The sequence below is a fragment of the Bradysia coprophila genome, unplaced genomic scaffold (assembly GCF_014529535.1).
Source record: "Bradysia coprophila strain Holo2 unplaced genomic scaffold, BU_Bcop_v1 contig_732, whole genome shotgun sequence".
Lineage (NCBI taxonomy): Eukaryota > Metazoa > Arthropoda > Insecta > Diptera > Sciaridae > Bradysia > Bradysia coprophila.
The window spans coordinates 4,385,076-4,392,669 of record NW_023503972.1 but is presented as its reverse complement, the minus strand read 5'-3'; positions in this window follow the sequence as shown (position 1 = coordinate 4,392,669).

The following is a 7,594-nucleotide window of genomic DNA, read 5'->3' as shown; positions in this document are numbered from 1 at the left end:
AATTGAATGACGAATAGAATGATGGCAAAAAAAGTTTCAAATTTGGGCCCTTGCACTAAGGCCGCTACTCGGCCCTAAGTGTTTTTTGCACATAAATCGAGTAAATCTCATCCGATTTTGCTAGATTTAGTTTTTTATGGAAGGTAATTGAATACCGAAAAGAACGTGGCGAAAAAGTTTCAAATTTGGGCCTTTGTACTAAGGCCACTACTCGGCCCTAAGTGTTTTTTGCACATAAATCGAGTAAATCTCATCCGATTTTGCTAGATTTAGTTTTTTATGGAAGGTAATTGAATACCGAAAAGAACGTGGCGAAAAAAGTTTCAAATTTGGGACCTTGGACTAAGGCCGCTACTCGGCGCTAAGTGCTTTTTGCACATAAATTGAGTAATCTCAACCGATTTTGCTAGTTTTTGTTTCATTTGAGAGGTAATTGAATACCCAATGGAAAGTTGGCAAAAAATTTTGGGTTTCTAAAATAATATCGTAAATTGTTGGTTTTATTTGAGAGGTACTTCGTACGGGCTTTCGTAATTGCGCTATGCGCAATTTTAAAAATGAACACTTTCAGTAAATTTGACCATGCCCAACTTGACTTGCATTTTGGTAACAGACGCATTAGAGGGTTGTAGACGTATTAGGGTTGCGGGCGTATTACGGCTACGGACGTAATAAGGTTACGGACGAAATAGGATTACGGGTCGTACGGGGCTAAGTCGCAGCAAACGCTCCGACTGTTCTGATGCCTTGTTTAACATCCATTTTACTACATAAATGACCATGTTACCCAGAGCTTGTCATTATTTTTGCCATCGTTATCGATACTATAACAGATGAATAGCCGTGTGTGACATGTTAAGCTTTAGGGACGTGCATAGTTTATGCTAAATTGAAGTTTAGGGGACAAGATTGGAATTGAGTTCTTTGGCGTGGGATCCATAGGGAAGGGACCCCTGATGACAGTAAAACAAGAACTTTGACGTAGAAGCTCCCGCACTCACAAAGTTTTCACTTTTTCCAGAATTTTCGTAGTTCCTTGGGATGCTCTAACTTAAAAACCTTAAATAACAAAGGGTAAAGTTGAAGGGAAATCATAATAAAATGGCAAAAACTTAGAGCTTTCATTGGTCGTGACTATCGGTTGTCGCTGTTATTTCGACTATATTCAAAATTTCAAGTAAATCGTCATACAATGCACGTGTAGCAGAATCCCATGTTATTCATACATGCATAGAGTCCTTGACAATCAAACATTGAACATCACAGTTCTTTGTCGACTTCTCGATAAAGGATGGTGCAAACTATGTAACGTATACATGGATGTTGCAAAATCTTTTTGTGTTTATAATACGATATTGACGTCTCAGTGTAAGCAGCACAAAGGAACGTTAAAAAAATATTAAATTCATTTTTAATAACCTTGACATTTAAAATCCATTGAAGCGTTTTCCCCATGAAAAACTTTTCAAGTTTAATCATGACGTATTTGAATAATTTATATTTTTTTAACGTTCGTGGTGAAACCGTTTTCTCGTCCATAAAACATGTGTCTCATTGTGCACCTCGTATACGTAAGTAAATGGATGCATTGTGCATATAGTGCATGGAATCGTTTTCGAGGGTGGAAAGTGGATACTTAAAACAAAGCATTTTTTACGTACGACGATGCTAATTTTGGTTTGGAATTAGTGCAATTTTTAATGGGATTAAGTAAACATCGAGACATTTTCAACAAAGAACACAAAGCAGTTGACATCAGGGCGGAGTTTTTTTTTATTATAATAATTTTATGCAATGCACTTACAGCTCTGAAAGAATTCAGTATCAACATCGGTTTCTCATGTCCACAATTTGTTCATTATTTTATGTGACGTGTTACTTTGGTGTGTATAATCGACTTGGAGTGACCAAGGTAAATATAGTGAGGAGGTAATGCCATTCAGACACGCGGCCTAGCACATAAGTTCGATGCCAATGACATCTTTTTTTAAAATGGTTGACTACGATTTACTTGTATTTCACAAAAATATTTTCGCTATCTCACAACAGATGGCCCGACTTTCTATTCCATTTTTTGCTTTCAATGAAGGGACGAGATGGCGTTTGTATCGAACTTTCGTGCCACCGCACATCTGATTCGGTTATATATGGCATTACCTCCTCACTATATTTACCTCAGGAGTAACTATAGATCATTTTCATGACATTGTAAACGTCAGACACGATCCCAACTGTCAGACATGTCGAAAAATATCGAATGAATTGAACGAACAATTTTCATATAAAAATCAGTAAATTGAACGCAGTTAACGTCAATTGATTGAGGTTAAGGACTACTTGACGAAAAATTAAGTGGGGTTACGTTGACAAGTACCGTATAATGAAAATGATCTATACGTATACGGCAGAGTAAAATAAACCAGGCTGTAGCGGTTCATTTTCGAAACGTCAAATAACACTGTATGAAAATGAACTCAAATGAACATTGACCATAAATTCAAAAAAATTTATTTGCAAAAAATATATGGCTATTCAGGTCTCTAGTCAAATCAGCGCTCCTGCCTGGTTAGCTTTACTCTGTCGTGTCCCGATTCATTCATTCGAATAAACAGAAAGATACTTGAAAATAAACAAACACAATGGAAATGTCATCAATTAGACACGAAACTTTTGTATTGTATACAACGAAAATGAGTCATCTATCTTCACAAAAGAAACGCAGTTTTAATCAGATAGTATGAAATCGTACACTTCAGTAGCTTTAGTCTTCCACGAAAGAGAAAATAGTTGAAGCCACAGAAGTAATAGATTCTATGATTGTATTTTGCCATCATTGATTACTTTGATCTAATCCACGCCATTAGTCGTATAAATTTATACGTCAGAGAGATCTTTTTTCTCTTTTGTTACGATCTGTCAGTTTTTTTTATTTTGAGATTTAGTATGGAAATGAAAACTAAAATTGAGATATCTTTGCTGTTTTAAGTGGTTTTTCATATTTTTTTGGACCAAAATGTTTTAAAGTGTGTTTGGAATCGATTGACATTAACAAAATAATAAAATAGAAAAAATATTTTCACACAATCTGTTAATGCCAATCGATTCCAAACACATTTTAAAACATTTTGGTCCAAAAAAAATATGAAAAACCACTTAAAACAGCATAGATATCTCAATTTTAGTTTTCATTTCCATACTAAATCGCAAAATAGAAAAACTGACAGATCGTAACAAAAGAGAAAAAAGATCTCTCTGACGTATAAATTTATACGACTAATGGCGTGGATTCAAACAGAATTCGAGAATGTATTTGTGTATTAGGCCAGGCAGATGAAATTCTAATTCGTAACAACCATAGCACAGCTCCTAGCACCGATCACTCATTTTTCCAATATCTTAAAGCCTTCAGATTTTCAAACATTATGCATGTACGATTGCATGTGGTGAGTGTTTTTATTGACACCAAGCAATCATGATTCCTGCTTTTGCGGAAGAAATGCAAAGCATATTTTGGTTGCATAAGCATCCGAATATTTGTCATGCTGGAAGCAGAGCAGAAAGCGGAACTAATTCGATCCAAATTGAGTGCGGTGTGAGTAAGTTTCTGATAACAAAAATGACAATCTGTTATTTACAAAGACGACAAGCATATGCGATGACCTTAGGTTAGTATTCTCTTATATAGTAAAAGTAGTGTTGAAACAAGAGAAGTAAAAGATTTTGCATCAAAAATTAAAATTTAGTTGAAACAATTGAAGTGAAAGACATTACACCGTGATGTGATTCAATTTTTCGTTAGAAAAAGGTTGTAGAAATTTAACGGCTTATCAAAGGAGATACAAAGCCCATTCTGGCGAAATCAGCCTCCAAATACTTTCTATGTTAATATAGAATTGCCAAACCTTGAACAAACAGAATGTATAAAGAAATTGGTTCCCATTCCGGATCAACCCCCGGCAAGAGTCGCCTAAAAGTTAAAAGAGGCACTGCCACAAACTGACGCTAATTCTTCATCAATCATTATAGTCGTCTTATGGAGCGAATTTCCATTACACACAGCAAAGTTAAATTTTGCATACGGAACGGAACCCATTATATGCACATTATGCATCTGAAAGTGTCTATAAAAATGCTCGTATACAAATCAGGAACATAATAAATTACGAAACTCTTTTCGTATTCCAAGCAGCATTTTTATGTGCACTTTTAGAGAGAACAGTACAACGACCTGATGACGATGGCTCTTTTTTCGTGTACATTAATCACGGCACGAATTATCGCAAGTAATGTTATGATGCAATTCTCTATTTCGTGTTAACTTCCACTTTTATGAATGGGAATAATGTTACTGCCATTTCTTATATTATGTCCTGATGTACACATAAACACGATGGATAATATAATTCGCACATAGGGAACTTACCAATTTTTATTAAGCTGAAATGACTAATATTCTAACTTTTGAGTCATTTGTTAAGGAACTCTCTATCCAACTTTTGATTGCCATGTATTGGGCACTTTGCCGGGAGTTTATTCACCTAAAATAATTTACTGTTTTCGGATATTTACGACCCAGTCCATTGTGTGTTGAATACGAGAATAACAAAAATGAAACTCCAACAAAATGGATTTATCGTTCCACCAGCAATTGGTTGAGGATTTTTAAGGATTTTTATTTTTGATTTCAATTTTTATGCTCCAAAGAAAGTTGCAAGAAAAAAAATTTAATTTCATAAAAGAGTGCTCGTTGAATCGAGTTTTATATTGGAAAACAGTTCACACGAAGAATCAAAGCACCGCAATAAACGTACCAATTCAATCGAACAGAAAAATATCCTCCGGAAACAGAAACGAATAACATCCTTTGTGCCGAATATATTTTTTGGGGAAAAAGTGTTGGTTGGTACGCTCTCAAAAATCATATTTACATACATCTGTGCTGAATGCTTGAATGCACACAAAGCTGTATGAGTTGATGATGATGGACTATTTGCGGGTGATGTATAGGTCACATCGATAAAAATGTTCGTCATTTTGATTTTAGATGTATAGTCCTTTACATATGTTCCATGCGTCGAAAACCGTACTTTTCATATTTTCGTAAAATCCATTACATAATTCGAGATAAAAATAAACAGTCTCGTTTTCGGCTACGCCTCGGATCAACAAAATTCACACACATTTTGCTTTTCATCTTTTCCAAGGCATAACAAATTTCGTGTGGAGTTAGTTGATCCGAGGCGAAGCCGAGGTCAATGAACACACAAAAACGAGACTTTCATCGTTTCATTATGTAATGATTTGTCATGCCTCATGAAGATTCTAGACACTTCGGGCAACAATTCGCGAAATTACCTTAAATCTACCGTCCATCACAGATACGTAATAGTAATTTTCGCAACAAGTGACGAAAAGTAGGACTTTCCTTTGCCTTTATTGCGAAAAACGTTGTATATAACTCGATGATAAATGTTTTTTTTAGGCACACCTTGTGTATTGTCACACTAAAGTCAATTGAGCTAAAGTCAATTTACTTTTCATTCCTAGGGTTGTAACAGGCAACTTTGGACCCTAAAAAAACAAAAGATATTACTCTCTGCCTGCCCCATGCGAAAGTTGAACATTACATATTAATTTACATCCTGTGAAAATGATGTGGTTCATTTTTTGAAGCAATTTTGTGATGGAAGCAAACTCGCTCGTGTATTTTTGAGCAACTTGCACACCGGGGAGTTATCTTTTATCACAAAATTGTTACCTCATGCAAATATGCAATGAATTAATTTAAGGTTTAAAGCTCATTGATTGGTACTCGCGTTACAGTCATAAATTCATCCAATGAATTAATTTCGGAGCATCCAATGTGGCCTATGCTACTAATATTTCTCTGAACTTTCATAATTTTTTGTGTCTTCCAATGTCATTGACCCCGGAACGGTATTAACATTTCCATTAGATATAAATCACAATTACTTCTGGTCCAGATGCTGTGCAATTAAACAAAAGTCAACCACTAAAGTTAAATACGTTACATTGTTGTACAATGTGTTAACAAAGATACGGACGTATCTAAGGGATACAGTCATATTTGGCACCAATATATCAGTGTTGAAAGCCAATTATAATTGCAATACGGTTCAATGATAGTTCAATGAATAGTAGGCGCAGCGAAAAAGGCTAGACGCGACAATTTTTTGCTCGTCAAATATTTCTTTATTTTTATCAAGGCAGCTGCACCCAGAAAAAGAAAACTCAGGCAATACTCCGGATATGTGTAAAATTCGTCGGAATGGTATAATATACATCATTAACGTATTTGATACACAGATAATGTTTCCTATACTTGGGACACGTTTAAACCGTAGTTACGTATTTCGATTGTCAGATTTGAATATTCATGTGTTGCGTATTGTGTTGATGTACGTTGATGTACGACGGAAGTTAAACGCAAATCACGTATGTTAAACGTATATAGTGGATATATAGTGGGTATAATTCTCCACAAATAATTTTAGTAAATTAGAAAAATTCTCGTCAAAATACTTTCATTTTTTATGAAGAGTTTGCATTTCGTAATCATATCGGAAAGTTGTTTAAGCTGAAATTATCTATATTTGATGATCAGTATTTTGATAATTTTGATAACTTATACGTCACACACGTTTATGGCTTTCAAAGTACGCTTGAACAATAAGAAATGTCAACCAACACTACTGTACTGCAACATTAGAAAGATTGTCGGCTCATGAGCCAGAGGTCCCCGGTTCAATTCACGAAGAAGTCAGTTTTCAATTTGAAGTATTTGTCACAAATAACTGCTAAAATGTATAACAACTGGTTAATATGGTGTATATCATAGGTGAATTTAATAAAATTCATTTTTTTGAATCTGTGTCAAAGCGAAATACGTCTCGGGCGTATATATTCGAACCCGCTGTATAACTACCTTACCACACTTTTTAACAGGGAGCACGAATGATATACGCATAGCACGTAGGAAATTTCGCTCAGTGTGCCTTGTTTTTATTCATTTGTAAGCTATTATTATCCTCGTTCATGTCACGAAGAGTATGTCCAAATGATGGTTAAAGTTTCACGAAAATTAGAGAAAAGCTACTAAGTAGTGTGATATCAGGTGAGATTCAAACGGCTTGTTACCAGGTAATTGTTTTTCTCCTTGTGGCATTATATTATTACACATTGTACAAATTTGAGACGAGTGTTATGGAATCGGTGTGCCCGATTTAGTGTATCTTGAATATTATCAAGGAGAACGAAAAGAGGGGATTAGGGCAAGAATAAAAACCTTGCCAAAGTCCTCACGTTCAATGTTCTCATTGTTCTCATAGAAGCGTTCACAGGAGCAAGTTTGGTTACTCAAGTCAAGTCAATGAATTACTTTCGTAGCATTCAATGTAACCTAAACCTATGCTAATAATATCTCTCTGAACATTCATAATTTTTTCTTGTCCTCCAATGTCACTGACCCCGGAACGGTAATAACATTTCCATTTAGATATAAATCACAATTACTTCTGGTCCAGATGCTGTGCAATTAAACAAAAGTCAACCACTAAGTTAAATACGTTACAGT